General features: G+C 41.5%; 2 long non-coding RNA genes across 4 annotated transcripts; both read right to left on the bottom strand.

The window, feature by feature from the left end:
• LOC309698700 lies at positions 1 to 20310 on the bottom strand. Of its 3 annotated transcripts, XR_014274151.1 has the most exons (4): positions 4645 to 4782; positions 3082 to 4346; positions 470 to 2017; positions 1 to 388 (listed from the first exon to the last, which is right to left on the bottom strand). It is a non-coding gene; the product is annotated as an uncharacterized lncRNA (long non-coding RNA). The 3 variants fall into 3 exon arrangements; XR_014274149.1 differs by lacking the exon at positions 4645 to 4782 and adding an exon at positions 20220 to 20310 and having other exon boundaries at positions 470 to 4346; XR_014274150.1 differs by having other exon boundaries at positions 470 to 4346; positions 4759 to 4789.
• Positions 10726 to 17457, bottom strand: LOC309698699. Its single transcript, XR_014274148.1, has 4 exons — positions 16489 to 17457; positions 15125 to 15574; positions 10995 to 12491; positions 10726 to 10901 (listed from the first exon to the last, which is right to left on the bottom strand). It is a non-coding gene; the product is annotated as an uncharacterized lncRNA (long non-coding RNA).
• Positions 20311 to 20709: the final 399 nt, after the last annotated feature.

Genomic DNA, 20709 nt, shown 5'->3' on the forward strand with positions numbered 1-20709 from the left:
TTGCATATTTCTCTTATGTAAGTGCATTACAAGTATTGGTTTGCATATTTAAATAACACAAACTATCAAACCCACCACAGTGACCACACAATGACCACAGTCTCTTACTCTCGATGTTGCAATAATCATCAGAAATGAAGCAAAAGAAAACTATTTTTAACTATAAAGGCTGTGAATCAGTGTTGCCCACACACAGCTACGCTGACAGATTAGTTGGACGTGATTGGACATAAAACAATGAATGGAAATCTCACAGATAAAGCTGGTGGACACACACAGTATCTGCAGCAGCCGTCTCTGCTCAGTAGATGGTGCCATCTCTCCTGTGAATAAACCCGGAGGCTTCGGTGCAAGTCATCTTTGATGCTCCCGATTCTTTGGCTCATGGCTAGAAGATGAGCGTTGGATCAAAATGTTGGTAAAGCTGAGACCTTTTGTGTGATATAATTTGTTTTGACCAGCCACTTACCCCACATGGTGATATTTTACTATTTAATTTAGCACAGGGAGGGATAATGGGATGGAGATGGAGCTGCCAGGCAGGAGGAAGAAAAGAAGACCAAAGAGAAGATTCATGGATGTAGTGAAGGACATGCAGAGGGTTGGCGTGACAGGATACTGAGGACGGAGTGGGATGGAGACAGACGACCTGCTGTGGCAAGCAGCAGAGAGAAGATTTAATTTCACCGCTTACTCCGTTTCATCATTTGAGATTTGTATTTTCTTACAGTTTTTCTCAGTTGCTATGAAACATTTCTTAGAACTTTTCTCAGTCTTCTCAAAGCTTTAAACATAAAACCTTGTTTTCAAAATACTTTAACCTCTTGTGAGGCAAACCCTCACAGTTCAGAACTACACATGAATCTTCAGATCACACGCACGACCATAAAAATATAAACACCATTCAGCATTCATGACACGCTGCATAAAAAAAATTAAAAACAGTGTTCTTGACACGTAACTCTGGTCTTTCCAGACTCGTGGTTGTTTTATAATCCTACAAAAATGATAAAGTATGAAATAAAAACAGAAATCCAGAAACAGGGAGGTGGCAGTCCTCCACTGCCACCTCCCTCCTCCTCCAGTATCATGTAACATCGCAGTACAACAGAGGTTCAAGATCATGGTGGCTTATTTTAAATTCTTTTATGTGTCACACTGTAATTTACGTGTGAAAGCAGATGGGTCATCCAACATAACTATATGTTATACAAGTATGAATCAAGTGCACACAAGGTTGAATGAAGGAAATGTGGAGCCGGTAAACCACAGTTTAAGACAAAGAAGTCTGATGGTGTATTATTTTCTTTGAAAGTACAAGTGTTGGGTCCATTCCCGTTTCTAGTTTGCATTTTTTGTAGAATTGCAAGACAATCACTTTTTGAAGGATCTGGACTCAAAATGCAGGACACCAGAATAAAGGTTTAACAGGCTTATTGAAGATAGAGTCATCTTGAGAGGTATTTCGTCCGCAGCTTTTCTTTTCTCGTTTCACCACACGGGCTGGCAGAGATGAGGAAACGTCCACAGCAGAGCCGAACTACACATCGACCTGGCATCGACGGAGGGGACTCTTCAGCCTTAAAGAGCAGGCAGGTAATCACTGGATTGCAGACAGTTGGATGATTGTGGATGATACGAAACAGCTTCCAGGTGTGTAGCCAGAGTAACCATGGGAACAAACGCCATCTCTGAAACACACAAGCAGGTTAAGAGACAAACCCACACTCACTCTCACACAGAGAGAGGAAAGAGATGCAGATTGCCACAGGAGGACAAGAGGACTGTGACACACATGAGGTTTCAAGTGTTGAGTTACACATACAGAAGTTTACTAAAATCTGCTCAGCTTTTCAGAATTCATGAGACAGTTAAAATCCAAGAAGAGCCTCTGTCCACTCAGATGAGGACCTATTTATGTTGGAAACATTGGGAAATACTGCTCTCTTTGCTTCTCGAGCCACAACCTTTGAGATGCATTGTTTTACATCCTGAAGCCCTATCAGATCACCTTTTGCTGGAGAGACACAGAGACATCAGCAGATCAGAGTGAGCTTTATATCCAAACACCTACAAAGTCCTGAGGTGTCTACACAAAGCTGACAAATTAAGAATCTCAAAGACACTAACATCTCTCAGTGTTTCAAACACACACTCAAAATAAAAGCTCCTTTTATTTTCATGGTTATTTTCCCTCATAACCATGAAGCAATAATTCAGAGGAAATGCATGAAAATCAAAGGTGTATGCATTCAACAAAAGATTAAACAGGGTCTGCAATTTGTGTCTAATGAGCTGAAAACCATTTAAAGTCTTGTCAGAAGAGGGGTTGATTCACTACATTAGCTTAAATCACCGAGGTTTTGGTTCACACAAAGTGATTTGGGGCTTTTGCAGTTCACAAAAACACTAATACTTGAGTATCTTCTTCTCATTTAGGTCCAGGGTAGTAACTCGACAGCAACCCCTCTCTGGCTAATCTGTCGAGCTGAGCTGTTGGATGAGAACATGTTGAGCCAGCAGCAGACCCGAGCAGCCGGTACTGGACGCTCTCATCTTGGGACTCTCGCAAATAATGAGTCCTCATTACTCACATGAGCCATGAGGACAATTTGTCACCAGTAATACACTCAAACACCTTCTGCGGTTCAGGTATGCATCAGGGAGCATGTGATCTTCTACACACGCTGACCTGCACTAAGCCAACTTCACTGAGATCTATTTAAATCAGTCTGGATTGATTCTGAGAGGGCAACGCTCTTTAAATCACCCCTAGATACATACTAACAGCTCATTTTGCATTTCACTCTGGATTAGGGCAGGGCTGTCAAACTCATTTCAGTTGGTGGGTCACAAATTACAGCCCAAAACAACTGCTTCACAACCCACCTGTCTTTAAATTTAAAAGAGAACAAGTGAACATTCATATTTAATAAACTATTCATTTAAAAAGCAGATGATGAACAGCAAAGAGAACATTTTCACAGGGCTCTCTGCAGTCCTGTGAAACACTAACCCCATGACAAGTTCATTGTAGGGTGTCTTACTCTCTCATGTGCTTACATTTATTAAAGTTATTACCAACATAAGGCAGTCTTGTCAGGGGAGGCCAGTGCCTCCCCACCCCTATGGTGGCTCCCCTGGTCAGTTGCTTCCAGGTGCTGGTAATCAAATGCATTTGGTTAGTTGAGCGTTAGTAAGTGTGAGCATCTACTTTAAAGCAGACTGTCACCTCTGAAGGGGAGCATTCAGGTGTGTTAACACAAAGCCATAATCTTCCTGGAACAAAATTCACCCCAGGAGCCACATCTCAGACTCTACAGGCCTCAGTCAGCATGTTAAAAGCCTCTTCTGTCTATAAAGAATACAGTATGTATGTATGCAAAGCCACATCTGAGCAAACCACAAGACTTCTGGTAAAATGTCCTTTGCACAGGCGAGACCAAACACGTCATGCTAACCATAAAGCACAGGGGTGGAGGGGTGATTATTTGGGCTGATTTTCAAACCATCTGAAGGTGTGACTTTTGTCCTGCAGATGCAAGTCTGAGTCTTGCCCTGTCGAGGAGGCTCTTCTATGTTGTGCCATGCGTTTATAGGGAGTGGCTCTCTGGTTTCTACAGTCAATGTAGAAGTCCAAGCATTCCTCACTGCACGGCATACCCCGTGTCGTGGAGTTTTGTCCTTGGGATGAACCAGTTGTTGTCTGAGGGTGTGGCTGAGTCTGAAGTGCACTGGGATGTTGTTCTTGGAGAAAATTCTCTCGAGTTTCTCTGACAAACCTGCTACATAAGTAAAGGCTGTTATGTTTGTCATCCTGTTTTTCTATTGCTAATGTCTGTTTCCTGTGTATTCAAACAACGTAAAGAAGTCCAGTCATCCTCTTTCAAGCTCCTAAGACCACGAAGTACTACAAGGACCTGGAAAAAATGAAAAAGAGGGGAGGGACATAAAATATTCCAAATGTTTCTTGAATTGTCAGCACAAGTGTATATGTGTATCTATCCACCCATTCACTTGCACTTTTCCTTTTCAGGGTCACTGGAGCCTATGGGAGCTATCTTAGGGCGAGAGGCAGGGTATGCTCTGGACAGGTCGCTAGTCTGTCACAGGGCTAAACATTCGTACTCACATTCACTCACACCGATGGGCAATTCAGATTTTTCAATTAACCCATTCCCACTAACTGCATGTCTTTTGGACCACAGGAGGAAACCAGGCAGAACATGCAAACTCCACACAGAAAGACCCTGGCCTGATGGTGGAATTGAACTCAGGACCTGCTTGCTGTGAGGCAACAGTGCTAACCGTGCCACCATGCTGCCCGTGTGTCACGTGTGGAGGATCTGGAAAAAAGGAAAAAGAGGGGAGGGATATAAAATATGGGAGAGTTTGGTTTCACTTTTTTCTGTTAATATTTGGATATTTTTCTTGCATTATCATTTTTTGATGAGAAAAGCAGAATAAAACGTGCAAATTAGCTTCATTTATAGTTTGTTATACTCCTTCCCTCTAATACAAATATTTCATTTCTAACTCTGAGTGTAAGTGCATAATTTAATAATAAGTGTTTCTGCTCACAAATGTCCACGAGCACAGACATGCACGCAAAAACTGCGTGACTCCTCGCTGGCTGTAACTCACCGCGCGTGTTCACCTGGAACGTCCTCTAAGAAGACGTGTGACCATTCTGATAGCCGTCTGTGTCTGCAGGTGAATGAGTGAAGCTACATAAACAGTTAAATTAGCATAGCTTACCAGCCGTAAACCCGACAACAACACAGTGGGTGTAAACTATAAATGAAGCTAATTTGCACATTTTATTCTGCTTTTCTAATCAAAAAATTGTTAATGCAAGAAAAATATCCAAATATTAACAGGAAAATCTCAAACCAAACTCTTACCACCCCTCTGTAAAATCAATATTTAATATCAATGACTTACATGAAATACAGTTAAGTAATAAAATGAAAGAAAACAAGTGAGCACTACTGCATATAAACTCGACTAGATACATAAACATATACACTTGTGCTAACAATTCAAGAAACATTTGGTATATTTTATATCCCCCCTCTGTCCTTTTTTCCGGATCCTTGTAGTACTTTGGTAGTAGTATTGTGGTCTTAGGAGCTGATGTGTCAGTGGAAATGAAAACAGCTAAACTGTGACAGCAAAATGTTAAGAATGCATATTCTCATCCAAGGTGGCATGCTGTGGCTTTTACAGAAATGCAAGCGGAGATGACCACCTCAATTTTTAGAAGCACTCCTTTAATAAAAGTAGCAATGAAACCACCTTACTACACATGAATCTGTATTATTGGCAAATTGCTCTTAAAGTATCAAGAGTATTCTGCAGAACACATTGTTCCCCATCGGTGTTATACGGTTATAAGGTTGGTCTGAATTTAAATGCTTCATATGCTGTTTGAGCTACAGCAGGGGTCCCCAATCCCAGTCCGCGAGGGCTGGTTTCCTGCAGGTTTTAGATGTGTCCTTGATCCACCACAGCTGATTTAAATGGATAAATTACCTTCTCAACACGTCTTGAAGTTCTCCAGAGGCCTGGTAACAAACTAATCATGTGATTCAGGTGTGTTGACCCAGGGTGAGATCTGAAACCTGCAGGGACACCGGCCCTCGCGGACTGGGATTGGGGACCCCTGATCTACAGTAATGTATTATATTCTAAAATGATGCTAAATGATAAAAATGAAGGTGTTGGCAAAACAGCTGGTTAAACTATCTTCAGCTAGAAACCTTCTGCTAAAGTAGACAGTGAATAATTTTTTTTTGTAAATGTGTTTTTATATTTATATATATTAATTATTATATTGATGAATTAATTCATTACTGCCATTGTTTGTATTGGCAAAATTTAGTAGATGACATACCAATATATGTGGACAGCCCGTTCTCATTCCCGACGTGTAACATACCGACCATTAGTCGTGCTCCGAGGTGTCCCATAGACACGTGAAAGGTAACCTTCCGCATCTATTTGATACGCGCCGGATTGTGGATGACATCCAATAGAATGACGCTCCCGGTGTAATACACGTTCCAGCTGTGTATTCCAGCCATAACCCTAACCTTAATCCTAACCCGTATCATAACCTAATCGTGTTAGATAGTGTTTTCCAAAGCAATTACAGTAAAATAAACATACACGTGTAGATTGATTCGAAATGGTTCTCATGTTTCCTCATTTTTCCGAACAAGTAACACAGGGACATGTTGGGTGGCCAAAAGCGTAACATACTGACGATTTGTCACCTATAGTGTAACATTTTACACTTTGAGAGTGAGAATGTGTTGATGTGGATTCTTAATATGAAATTATAGTTTACATACAAATAATCCTTACAGTCTGAAAATTACAGCACAAATATCCTGTCACATTTGATCTCTGTGAGGTCAGAGGTCAAATTTACAAATTAGTACCTCTTATCTGTGACCTACTCCTACATAAGGTTTGTGTAATCAGAGTAAAACGCCTGTGCAATGTTTTAATACAATAGTTGCTACTAAAATCTTTGATTTGAAAGGAATGACAAACAAACACGTTCAGTCTAAGCTGAAAATGTATACATTTGTGTGACAATGAAAACACGCAGAATTCACAATATAATCTTTTTTGGATCTTTTTATTGATTAAAAATACATTTAGAGTGCCCAATACGATAAGTTGTGTATTAGATGGCACAAAACAAAACCCCAATAATTTGACAATTCCCTCTGAGCAAGCACTAGGCGACGGTGGGGAGTAAAAACTTCCTTTTAACAGGGAGAAAACTCCGGCAGAACCAGGCTCAGTGAGGAACGGCCATCTGCCTCGACCGGTCAAGGGTTTTTAAAATGACTCGATTAGATGTTAAATAAATTGAAACTGAAAATGCTACGTCCAGATGAACAGAATCTACTTTTAGGGTCTTACATAACAGTAACCAAGTATTTTCTGCCTGCGATCCATACAGCATGACCCACACAGAGAAAGAAGCTTGTCATGAAATGTTCACTTTCCAATACAGTGATGGCATGCTCCTTGAAAAGCTTTACAATTATATCATCTGCATATTCATGGTCTAATTCCATGAATGTCAGTATGACATCTGGCTCTTTCCATTTGTGTATTAAAGAGCTGTAAACCATATCACTGATGAACATCACATTATCAACTTTGATTTTTTTAAGTCTAGGCCAGAGTTTTATGAACAGCCGTTGGGTGATGGCATCAACTTTTTCAGTAGAGGAAGGTGAACTGGCATTTTTATTGACACGTGTCACCACCTTCTTGATACAGGCTTCTACAGATAACCTGTAATTTTCAGCCTCTTCAGCATCACACAGGGCTGGATTCTGCATAGTGTCGATCAGGTGATTTTTAATGATATCGACCGTCAGTTTTCTCAACACTGGGTCCTCGTCGTTCAGTAACATCAGTAAATGTTTTTCTTTACAGAATGTTTTCTGACGTAGCTCTTGGTAAATGGCCCTGTCCAGATCTTTCAGTTTTTTTTCATGTATATGCAGATCTTTGATCCTGTTGTCAGACAACACGTGTTTTAACAGATACCTGTGGAGTTTTTTAGAAGGTCTGTAGTGCGATTTATTTGCAGCTCGTGTGAGCACAGCATCAATGAGTGCGCTCACATGTTCTTCTTCATCATCATCATAATCGCTGACACTAATGCCAGATGATGATTTTTTCTCCAGTATCCGAAATATATTACTTCTAAATTCTTCTAAACGTGTTTCAGACATGGCTTTAGTTTGTTCGTCCTCGTCATCCTCGGCTCTAACGCACCACGAGAAGAACCTTGCCAGTAGGCTTTTACGGAAGAGGTGATCTTCAAATATGGAAATGATCACCTCTAGGTACGGCTGACCTACGGCTAGCGCAATGATCACGAGATCAGGGCTAATGTCCAGCCGCTTTGTTATGTCTTTAAAAATCACCTTTTCAAGTTTTTTAATCCCCCTGTGTGTGATTTTGAGAGGCTTTTGCTCAACTTGTGCCCACAGAGCTGTGAAGAGGCGCTGCTGAATCATTTCCGATGGCGACACCTTTGCCTCTTTGGAGGCACGTGTAATAACAGCATTTATTAGCTCTTTAACGAGCAGCTGCTCTTCTGACACCGGAGGTTCCTGGAGATCAACTGACTCTGGATCCCCCGGATTCTGTTGCTGGTTGCATGACTGAGGGTAGCACACACAGTGCTTCGATTTCCCCTCGTCGCTCCGTAAAATGTTTACGCCAGGGACGACACTACATTCAGAGTCGTCTTCAGTGGCGCAGCTTTGAATCGCATCGGTTGTTTCAATGGCAGAATTCATATTTTCAAATGATATAACTTTTTTACAATCTGGACTTGATTCTGAATTTTGTGTAAGTTGCTGAGTTTGTGTCTCAGACATTAATGCCTCTTACTCCCTCTTACTAAACTTACCTTGTGACTAACCCTGTGCAAATGGTTCTATTTATAGACTTTTACCAAGGTGATGTCACACAAGACATGAAAGGATCAAAGGGATTCTAGCGCTAAGCCCCGCCCACATCCGATATGACGGCGACGTGACGTTACCCTAGCGACCGCTATACAATGGCGACCCTCAGTTGTTGGGATTGAGTGAAACTTGTTTGGATTCAAACATGTAGCCTGCTGGTCCACTGCTTTAACCCACAGCAAATACTGTTAAAATCCTTCCTTTAAAGTTAGAATGTCAAGCGACCCCCCCTCCGACCCTCACCCACTGTGTTGTTGTCGGGTTTACGGCTGGTAAGCTATGCTAATTTAACTGTTTATGTAGCTTCACTCATTCACCTGCAGACACAGACGGCTATCAGAATGGTCACACGTCTTCTTAGAGGACGTTCCAGGTGAACACGCGCGGTGAGTTACAGCCAGCGAGGAGTCACGCAGTTTTTGCGTGCATGTCTGTGCTCGTGGACATTTGTGAGCAGAAACACTTATTATTAAATTATGCACTTACACTCAGAGTTAGAAATGAAATATTTGTATTAGAGGGAAGGAGTATAACAAACTATAAATGAAGCTAATTTGCACATTTTATTCTGCTTTTCTAATCAAAAAATTGTTAATGCAAGAAAAATATCCAAATATTAACAGGAAAATCTCAAACCAAACTCTTACCACCCCTCTGTAAAATCAATATTTAATATCAATGACTTACATGAAATACAGTTAAGTAATAAAATGAAAGAAAACAAGTGAGCACTACTGCATATAAACTCGACTAGATACATACACATATACACTTGTGCTAACAATTCAAGAAACATTTGGTATATTTTATATCCCCCCTCTGTCCTTTTTTCCGGATCCTTGTAGTACTTTGGTAGTAGTATTGTGGTCTTAGGAGCTGATGTGTCAGTGGAAATGAAAACAGCTAAACTGTGACAGCAAAATGTTAAGAATGCATATTCTCACCCAAGGTGGCATGCTGTGGCTTTTACAGAAATGCAAGCGGAGATGACCACCTCAATTTTTAGAAGCACTCCTTTAATAAAAGTAGCAATGAAACCACCTTACTACACATGAATCTGTATTATTGGCAAATTGCTCTTAAAGTATCAAGAGTATTCTGCAGAACACATTGTTCCCCATCGGTGTTATACGGTTATAAGGTTGGTCTGAATTTAAATGCTTCATATGCTGTTTGAGCTACAGCAGGGGTCCCCAATCCCAGTCCGCGAGGGCTGGTTTCCTGCAGGTTTTAGATGTGTCCTTGATCCACCACAGCTGATTTAAATGGATAAATTACCTTCTCAACACGTCTTGAAGTTCTCCAGAGGCCTGGTAACAAACTAATCATGTGATTCAGGTGTGTTGACCCAGGGTGAGATCTGAAACCTGCAGGGACACCGGCCCTCGCGGACTGGGATTGGGGACCCCTGATCTACAGTAATGTATTATATTCTAAAATGATGCTAAATGATAAAAATGAAGGTGTTAGAGTTTGTATTGTTGATTGTCATTTATGCTTAGAAATATTTAACCATATATTCTTAGAGGTGTATAATCAATTGTGTAGTGACAGGAGGTGTGATCTCTAGCAGGCTACAAAAGGCTTGGTGTGTATTCCACACCTACATCCTGGGAGCATGGGAAGAGGTTGCATCTTGTCTTAATTGTTTTATGGTAGGATTAACGTAGCTACGTCTGTTCTAGTCTAAGTGCTTTTCTGTTTAGATGAACTTCTGGACTTCCTCACCGGGGGGGGGGGGGGGGGGGGGGTCTAGTCTACCCTCTTCCTGACCAAGGATGTTTGACCCTTTGATCAGCAACACACACACACACACACAGGCAAGGTACTCTTTGTTTGTATGTAGACGTCGTATGTTAATGAACCTATGCATATTCATGTAACCTCAATAAAAGGACAGTGGTACGGGAGGACAGACGAGAGCAACTGGGGTCAGACGAAGGAACGGCGCTCTGTCCGGTCTCTCCCGTGCACGAGTAACATGAAGAACTTTGCCTACTTGTGTCTTGCTTTGCAGTGTAATTGTATTGTCTTTAACGTTCCAGCGGATAGGTACAGCTGGTTAAACTATCTTCAGCTAAAAACCTTCTGCTAAAGTAGACAGTGAATAATTTCTGTTCCATTTCTGTATTAAAGAGCTGTAAACCATATCACTGTCACGGTTTGGCATGGCAAACCGTGGGGGGTGTGGGGAAGGAGGACCCAGGCGCAGTGCTCTATGTACAAGCAGTACGTTTATTTACAGTGTGTGGAAATAACAACAATAAATCCCCGTGGTTTCCCCTGACTCCCGTGTCGTGTCTCTCCGTGACCAGTCCGTGTCTCAGTGCTCTCCGCTCCCGTGTCTCAGCACTCCTCGTGCTGGCTGCTGTCTGGCGCTCCACACTTCTCCTGGGGACACAATAGACGCAGCCGTCAGGACACATAACCGCGGGCATACATACACTAACTCAGTTCAAATGGATGACTAACGTGGAGACTCACGCAATGATCCCGCGTTGGTGGGAGCTCCAAGACTCTCCTAAGTAGCACCCCCGACGAGGCCTGACCAGCAGCAGGTGTGTGGCTTCGGGTGTGGCCAGACCATCAGCAGGGCCACACCCACCAGGCCTGAAGGCGCCCACTGAAACACATATACACACACGCAAACAGGGAGAAGGACAGCAACACCAAATATACATACAATAATAATAATAATAATATAATTCATAACTGCTCAGGGACCCTGACAATCACTGATGAATATCACATTATCAACTTTGATCTTTTTAAGTCTAGGCCAGAGTTTTATGAACAGCCGTTGGGTGATGGCATCAACTTTTTCAGTAGAGGAAGGTGAACTGGCATTTTTATTGACACGTGTCACCACCTTCTTGATACAGGCTTCCACAGATAACCTGTAATTTTCAGCCTCTTCAGCATCACACAGAGCTGGATTCTGCATAGTGTCGATCAGGTGATTTTTAATGATATCGACCGTCAGTTTTCTCAACACTGGGTCCTCGTTGTTCAGTAACATCAGTAAATGTTTTTCTTTACAGAATGTTTTCTGACGTAGCTCTTGGTAAATGGCCCTGTCCAGATCTTTCAGTTTTTTTTCATGTATATGCAGATCTTTGATCCTGTTGTCAGACAACATGTGTTTTTTTGTGTGTCCCGTTTGGATCTTTAGCCATAAGAATTGTTGTCTTAAGGCCAAGAAAGATGCCAAGCGGATTTATTTTACCAAGTGGATCATCATGGCCTTGCCATATTGGTCCATTTGATTGACCTTTATTATAATTACAACACGTGTTTTAACAGATACCTGTGGAGTTTTTTAGAAGGTCTGTAGTGCGAATTATTTTCAACACGTGTGAGCACAGCATCAATGAGTGCGCTCACATGTTCCTCTTCATCATCATCGCTGACACTAATGCCAGATGATGATTTTTTCTCCAGTATCCGAAATATATTACTTTTAAATTCTTCTAAACGTGTTTCAGACATGGCTTTAGTTTCTTTGTCCTCGTCATCCTCGGCTCTAACGCACCACGAGAAGAACCTTGCCAGCAGGTTTTTACCGAAGTGGTGATCTTCAAATATGGAAATGATCACCTCTAGGTACGGCTGACCTACGGCTAGCGCAATGATCACGAGATCAGGGCTAATGTCCAGCCGCTTTGTTATGTCTTTAAAAATCACCTTTTCAAGTTTTTTAATCCCCCTGTGTGTGATTTTGAGAGGCTTTTGCTCAACTTGTGACCACAGAGCTGTGAAGAGGCGCTGCTGAATCATGTCAGATGGCGACACCTTTGCGTCTTTGGAGGCACGTGAAAAATCTTAATTGCCCATTGTTTTTGGAAAAATCTAAATTGCCCATAGGTATGAGTGAATGTGAGTACGAATGTTTAGCCCTGTGACAGACTAGCGACCTGTCCAGGGCGTACCCTGCCTCTTGCCCTGAGATAGCTGCCATAGGCTCCAGCACCCCCTGCGACCCTGAAAAGGAAAAGCGGAAGTTAGGGGTGGGCAACTCCAGGCCTTGGGGGCCGGTGTCCCTGCAGGTTTTAGATGTGTCCTTGAACCAACACAGCTGATATAAATGGCTAAATTAGCTCCTGAAAATGTCCTGAAGTTCTCCAGAGGCCTGGTAACGAACTAATCATGCGATTCAGGTGTGTTGACCCAAGGCGAGATCTAAAACCTGCAGGACACCGGCCCTCGGGGCCTGGATTTGCCCACCCCTGGCGTAAGTGAATCGATGGATAGATACATACACATATACACTGTGCTAACAATTCAAGAAACATTTGGAATATTTTATATCCCTCCCCTCTTTGTCCCTTTTCCCTATGTCCTTGTAGTACTTCTATTTTGTGCCCACAGAGCTGTGAAGAGGCGCTGTTTAATCTGCAACAGCATCCTGCCATGCGATTGAATTCGTCCCTAACCTTTGGGAACCCTCACATAAATTTTATCGAATGGAAAAAGGTTAGCTTTCATCCTCCAGCTTCACTGTGTTTATGTTATGCTAACATAGCTGTATCGCTAGTGATCTCGTAGTACATCATTATGTACCAGCTAGTCCAACCTCAGTAACCCTAAAAAAAAAAAAAAAAAAAAAGTCACTGCTGTTTAGTTTTCTGTCTTCATTTATGTTGGAAGTGATAGCAGAGCTGTACGTTTAAATTTTTTCAAAACGTCTCTCAGTCAGAACATTATATATTATGTTTAGGTGGCCCTTTCGAGATTTTTATTCCATTGATGTGCAGATCTTTGATTGTGTCGTCAGACAACAGGTGTTTCTTCAAAGATACCTGTGGAGTTTTTTTTAGAAGGTTTGTAGTGCGATTTCTTTGTAGCCCGTGTGAGCACAGCATCAACACTGTAAAATTAATAAATACAAAAATAAAAAATTGTTGCGAAAACTTAAACTCAAGGCAACCCACTGCATTTAGATTTTTAGGTTCTGATGGATAACTTAGTTGAAGCAACTTTCCTCCTAAACTTGAAACCTAACATTTTGTTTTAAAAACGCATTTAGTGTTGTTGCTAAAAAAAAATTATTTTTATATCAATTTGGGAACTTCCGGTTCATGCACAAGTTTTGCAAACAAAGTTATATGGTACTATTTACCTAAAAATGCAGCCAAGGCCTCAGGCATTTTTTATATAACCATCTAAATCTATTTACAGAACAATCAGGTGTTCTGCAGCAAATAAGAAGGCACACAAATTATTTGTGCCGGTCCAAAAAAAAAAAAAAGAAAAAAAAAAAGTTTGTGTTCAGTATAAGACAGAAGAGAACAGCACAGGCCTAAACCCTGCAGGTCTGACAACAGGAGGTGTATCAGTCCTGTTTTCCCTGTGGGAACAGCGTTTACACTAGAATCTGCTTTTGATGGCTTTTTTGGAGCAAATGTGACATTCAGCAGTATAACTGACACAATACAAAACAATAACTACACTACACACTAACTCTAGCCTCCAAAAACGCTAAACATCACTAATGTCTCACATATGAAAACTTGCGTTCTCTTTCTTTTGCTCGCCGCTTTCCGTCGCGGGTGTCACTCCTAAAACTGCACCTTCTCCCTAAACAACCAAGTGCCGCATGTTGCCATATCATTTTTTTGATTGGCTGACATGGTAAATTCTAACACCAATCCGGTTGTTCAGTCTGACGTCACTAGCCGTGTCTGGACCTAAACTCCGCTGCAGGTTCACATATCAAACGATCACTATGGTATTACTGAGAGTTGAAAAACTGTCTAAAGTCTTTCATCTTTAATAAAATGATCAGCGTTCTGTTCTACCAGGTGTAACAATTGAGTTTAACATCCAGGCACCCATGAAAACGGAATTTATGACATTTAACGGAGTTAGAAGCTAGCGAGCTAACTCCCTGCTAACTTCTATCTAAATACAATATAGCATGTCCTGACTGCGGGGTTTTGGAAACAAATTAAAACCTACAGCTCTGTTATCACTTCCAGCATAAATGAAGACAGGAAACTAAACAGCAGTGACGTTTGTAGGGTTACTGAAGTTGGGCTAGCTGGTATATAATGATGTGCTACGTGACCGCTAGCGACACAGCTATGTTAGCATAATATAAACAAGCTAACTTTTTTTCCCCCCACTCGATAAAGTTAACGTGAGTGTTCTCGGTGGAGGACTCCACCACCCCGTTCACACAGAAACTAAACCACATTTTTTTGGCTAAATATGATTTGAACAAATTAAACAACATGGCAGCGGGGGCCCCCGAAATTATTTATTTATTTTAAAAAGCGGTGGGGGGTTTGCCATGAGCGAGCTAGCTTATTTTGTCGGGTTTCTTTCGTTCGGTGGTATGGCGAACACCCCCTACATGAAATACACGTAGGGGGTGTCGTGGAGGCTTGTCAGACATGAGCGCGCCTGTTTGGAAGGGATGCTTGTCGGATTTACATTATTTTGTGACATGGCGATTTTTATACGAAAACTTTAAAGCACTATTTCATGATGGAAAACATTAAAGTTGCTCACGAGGGCATTCAAGCAGCACGATTGAGTAAAACAGTCTAGGGGGGGATCTTAAATGAGGTAGTAAACACATATAAATGCACATTAAAAGAAACAGTACTTGCCTTCAGAAAGTTGAGATGAACACCTTAGCTGCATCCAGCTCCTGGCGTAAAAAGCCTCGTGTTCGCATTAAGGCAGACGGCCAGGTGGCTTTCAGTCCTTGCAAAAGTGCATCGTAGACCCCGTAGTATCCAAAAATATGACATGCGCATGCGTGCTCAGGCACAGAAAGGCGCCAACAGCTTCAACTCATGTAAAACTTGAATGGACTACTTGCACTAACACTTCCGCGTTCTATGCTGGCAAATGAATGAATTCAAGTTTTACATGAGTTGAAGCTGTTGGCGCCTTTCTGTGCCTGAGCACGCATGTGCATGTCATATTTTTGGATACTACGGGGTCTACGATGCACTTTTGCAAGGACTGAAAGCCACCTGGCCGTCTGCCTTAATGTGAACACGAGGCTTTTTACGCCAGGAGCTGGATGCAGCTAAGGTGTTCATCTCAACTTTCTGAAGGCAAGTACTGTTTCTTTTAATGTGCATTTATATGTGTTTACTACCTCATTTAAGATCCCCCCCTAGACTGTTTTACTCAATCGTGCTGCTTGAATGCCCTCGTGAGCAACTTTAATGTTTTCCATCATGAAATAGTGCTTTAAAGTTTTCGTATAAAAATCGCCATGTCACAAAATAATGTAAATCCGACAAGCATCCCTTCCAAACAGGCGCGCTCATGTCTGACAAGCCTCCACGACACCCCCTACGTGTATTTCATGTAGGGGGTGTTCGCCATACCACCGAACGAAAGAAACCCGACAAAATAAGCTAGCTCGCTCATGGCAAACCCCCCACCGCTTTTTAAAATAAATAAATAATTTCGGGGGCCCCCGCTGCCATGTTGTTTAATTTGTTCAAATCATATTTAGCCAAAAAAATGTGGTTTAGTTTCTGTGTGAACGGGGTGGTGGAGTCCTCCACCGAGAACACTCACGTTAACTTTATCGAGTGGGGGAAAAAAAGTTAGCTTGTTTATATTATGCTAACATAGCTGTGTCGCTAGCGGTCACGTAGCACATCATTATATACCAGCTAGCCCAACTTCAGTAACCCTACAAACGTCACTGCTGTTTAGTTTCCTGTCTTCATTTATGCTGGAAGTGATAACAGCTGTAGGGTTTAATTTGTTTCCAAAACCCCGCAGTCAGGACATGCTATATTGTATTTAGATAGAAGCTAGCGAGCTAACTCCCTGCTAACTTCTAACTCCGTTAAATGTCATAAATTTCGTTTTCATGGGTGCCTGGATGTTAAACTCAATTGTTACACCTGGTAGAACAGAACGCTGATCATTTTATTAAAGATGAAAGACTTTAGACAGTTTTTCAACTCTCAGTAATGCCATAGTGATCGTTTGACATGTGAACCTGCAGCGGAGTTTAGGTCCAGACACGGCTAGTGACGTCAGACTGAACAACCGGATTGAACGAGGAGGACCCAGAATCCAGCCCTGTGTGAAGCTGAAGAGGCTGAAAATTACAGGTTATCTGTGGAAGCCTGCATCAAGAAGGTGGTGACACTTGTCATTAAAAATGCCAGTTCACCTTCCTCTACGGAAAAAGTTGATGCCATCACCCAACGGCTGTTCATAAAACTCTGGCCTAGACTTAAAAAGATCAAAGTTGATAATGTGATATGGTTTATAGCTCCTTAATACAGAAATGGAAAGAGCCAGATGTCATACATATTCATGGTATTAGACCATGAATATGCAGATGATGTAATTGTAAAGGTTTTCAAGGAGCATGCCATCACTGTATTGGAAAGTGAACATTTCATCACAAGCTTCTTTCTCTGTGTGGGTCATGCTGTATGGATCGCAGGCAGAAAATACTTGGTTACTGTTGTGTAAGTCCCTAAAAGTAGATTTTGTTTATCTGGACGCAGGATTTTCAGTTTCAATTTATTTAAGTAATTATAATAAAGGTCAATCAAATGGACCAATATGGCAAGGCCATGATGATCCACTTGGTAAAATAAATCCGTTTGGCATCTTTCTTGGCCTTAAGACAACAATTCTGATGGCTAAAGATCCAAACGGGACACAAGAAAAAAACAAAAACAAAACACGTGTTGTCTGACAACAGTATCAAAGATTTGCATATACATAAAAAAAACCTGAAAGATCTGGACCGGGCCATTTACAAAGAGCTACGTCAGAAAACATTCTGTAAAGAAAAACATTTACTGATGTTACTGAACAACGAGGACCCAGTGTTGAGAAAACTGACGGTCGATATCATTAAAAATCACCTGATCGACACTATGCAGAATCCAGCCCTGTGTGATGCTGAAGAGGCTGAAAATTACAGGTTATCTGTAGAAGCCTGTATCAAGAAGGTGGTGACACATGTCAATAAAAATGCCAGTTCACCTTCCTCTACTGAAAAAGTTGATGCCATCACCCAACGGCTGTTCATAAAACTCTGGCCTAGACTTAAAAAGATCAAAGTTGATAATGTGATGTTCATCAGTGATATGGTTTACAGCTCTTTAATACAGAAATGGAAAGAGCCAGATGTCATACTGACATTCATGGAATTAGACCATGAATATGCAGATGATATAATTATAAAGGTTTTCAAGGAGCATGCCATCACTGTATTGGAAAGTGAACATTTCATGACAAGCTTCTTTCTCTGTGCGGGTCATGCTGTATGGATCGCAGGCAGAAAATACTTGGTTACTGTTATGTAAGATCCTAAAAGTAGATTCTGTTCATCTGGACGTAGCATTTTCAGTTTCAATTTATTTAACATCTAATCGAGTCATTTTAAAAACCCTTGACCGGTCGAGGCAGATGGCCGTTCCTCACTGAGCCTGGTTCTGCCGGAGTTTTCTCCCTGTTAAAAGGAAGTTTTTACTCCCCACCGTCGCCCAGTGCTTGCTCAGAGGGAATTGTCAAATTATTGGGGTTTTGTGCCATCTAATACACAACTTATCGTATTGGGCACTCTAAATGTATTTTTAATCAATAAAAAGATCCAAAAAAGATTATATTGTGAATTCTGCGTGTTTTCATTGTCACACAAATGTATACATTTTCAGCTTAGACTGAACGTGTTTGTTTGTCATTCCTTTCAAATCAAAGATTTTAGTAGCAATTATTGTATTAAAACATTGCACAGGCGTTTTACTCTGATTACACAAACCTTATGTAGGAGTAGGTCACAGATAAGAGGTACTAATTTGTAAATTTGACCTCTGACCTCACAGAGATCAAATGTGACAGGATATTTGTGCTGTAATTTTCAGACTGTAAGGATTATTTGTATGTAAACTATAATTTCATATTAAGAATCCACATCAACACATTCTCACTCTCAAAGTGTAAAATGTTACACTATAGGTGACAAATCGTCAGTATGTTACGCTTTTGGCCACCCAACATGTCCCTGTGTTACTTGTTCGGAAAAATGAGGAAACATGAGAACCATTTCGAATCAATCTACACGTGTATGTTTATTTTACTGTAATTGCTTTGGAAAACACTATCTAACACGATTAGGTTATGATACGGGTTAGGATTAAGGTTAGGGTTATGGCTGGAATACACAGCTGGAACGTGTATTACACCGGGAGCGTCATTCTATTGGATGTCATCCACAATCCGGCGCGTATCAAATAGATGCGGAAGGTTACCTTTCACGTGTCTATGGGACACCTCGGAGCGCGACTAATGGTCGGTATGTTACACGTCGGGAATGAGAACGGGCTGTCCACATATATTGGTATGTCATCTACTAAATTTTGCCAATACAAACAATGGCAGTAATGAATTAATTCATCAATATAATAATTAATATATATAAATATAAAAACACATTTACAAAAAAAAATTATTCACTGTCTACTTTAGCAGAAGGTTTCTAGCTGAAGATAGTTTAACCAGCTGTTTTGCCAACACCTTCATTTTTATCATTTAGCATCATTTTAGAATATAATACATTACTGTAGATCAGGGGTCCCCAATCCCAGTCCGCGAGGGCCGGTGTCCCTGCAGGTTTCAGATCTCACCCTGGGTCAACACACCTGAATCACATGATTAGTTTGTTACCAGGCCTCTGGAGAACTTCAAGACGTGTTGAGAAGGTAATTTATCCATTTAAATCAGCTGTGGTGGATCAAGGACACATCTAAAACCTGCAGGAAACCAGCCCTCGCGGACTGGGATTGGGGACCCCTGCTGTAGCTCAAACAGCATATGAAGCATTTAAATTCAGACCAACCTTGTAACCGTATAACACCGATGGGGAACAATGTGTTCTGCAGAATACTCTTGATACTTTAAGAGCAATTTGCCAATAATACAGATTCATGTGTAGTAAGGTGGTTTCATTGCTACTTTTATTAAAGGAGTGCTTCTAAAAATTGAGGTGGTCATCTCCGCTTGCATTTCTGTAAAAGCCACAGCATGCCACCTTGGATGAGAATATGCATTCTTAACATTTTGCTGTCACAGTTTAGCTGTTTTCATTTCCACTGACACATCAGCTCCTAAGACCACAATACTACTACCAAAGTACTACAAGGATCCGGAAAAAAGGACAGAGGGGGGATATAAAATATACCAAATGTTTCTTGAATTGTTAGCACAAGTGTATATGTGTATGTATCTAGTCGAGTTTATATGCAGTAGTGCTCACTTGTTTTCTTTCATTTTATTACTTAACTGTATTTCATGTAAGTCATTGATATTAAATATTGATTTTACAGAGGGGTGGAAAGAGTTTGGTTTGAGATTTTCCTGTTAATATTTGGATATTTTTCTTGCATTAACAATTTTTTGATTAGAAAAGCAGAATAAAATGTGCAAATTAGCTTCATTTATAGTTTGTTATACTCCTTCCCTCTAATACAAATATTTCATTTCTAACTCTGAGTGTAAGTGCATAATTTAATAATAAGTGTTTCTGCTCACAAATGTCCACGAGCACAGACATGCACGCAAAAACTGCGTGACTCCTCGCTGGCTGTAACTCACCGCGCGTGTTCACCTGGAACGTCCTCTAAGAAGACGTGTGACCATTCTGATAGCCGTCTGTGTCTGCAGGTGAATGAGTGAAGCTACATAAACAGTTAAATTAGCATAGCTTACCAGCCGTAAACCCGACAACAACACAGTGGGTGAGGGTCGGAGGGGGGGTCGCTTGACATTCTAACTTTAAAGGAAGGATTTTAACAGTATTAGTGTAACACACTTAGAGACAGTGTGCGCACCGCGGATGACGTCAGTGCGCACACTGTGTCTGAGGAGGATGTGCGGAAGTGCTTCAGGAAGGTGAACGCACGCAAAGCTACTGGTCCGGACGGGATTCCCGGCCGCGTCCTCAAGTCATGCGCGGCTCAGCTGGCTGGAGTGTTCACGCACATCTTCAACCTTTCCCTCTCTCTGTCTGTAGTCCCAGCCTGCTTCAAAATGGCCACCATCGTCCCTGTACCCAAATCCTCCACCATCTCCTCATTGAACGACTGGCGACCTGTAGCCCTGACCCCCATCGTAAGCAAATGCTTCGAGAAGCTGGTCAGGGACTTCATCTGCTCTGCACTACCCGACTCACTGGACCCTCTACAGTTTGCATACCGCC

The sequence above is a fragment of the Aulonocara stuartgranti genome, assembly GCF_965226115.1.
Source record: "Aulonocara stuartgranti genome assembly, chromosome: 22".
In the NCBI taxonomy this organism is placed as follows: Eukaryota; Metazoa; Chordata; class Actinopteri; order Cichliformes; family Cichlidae; genus Aulonocara; species Aulonocara stuartgranti.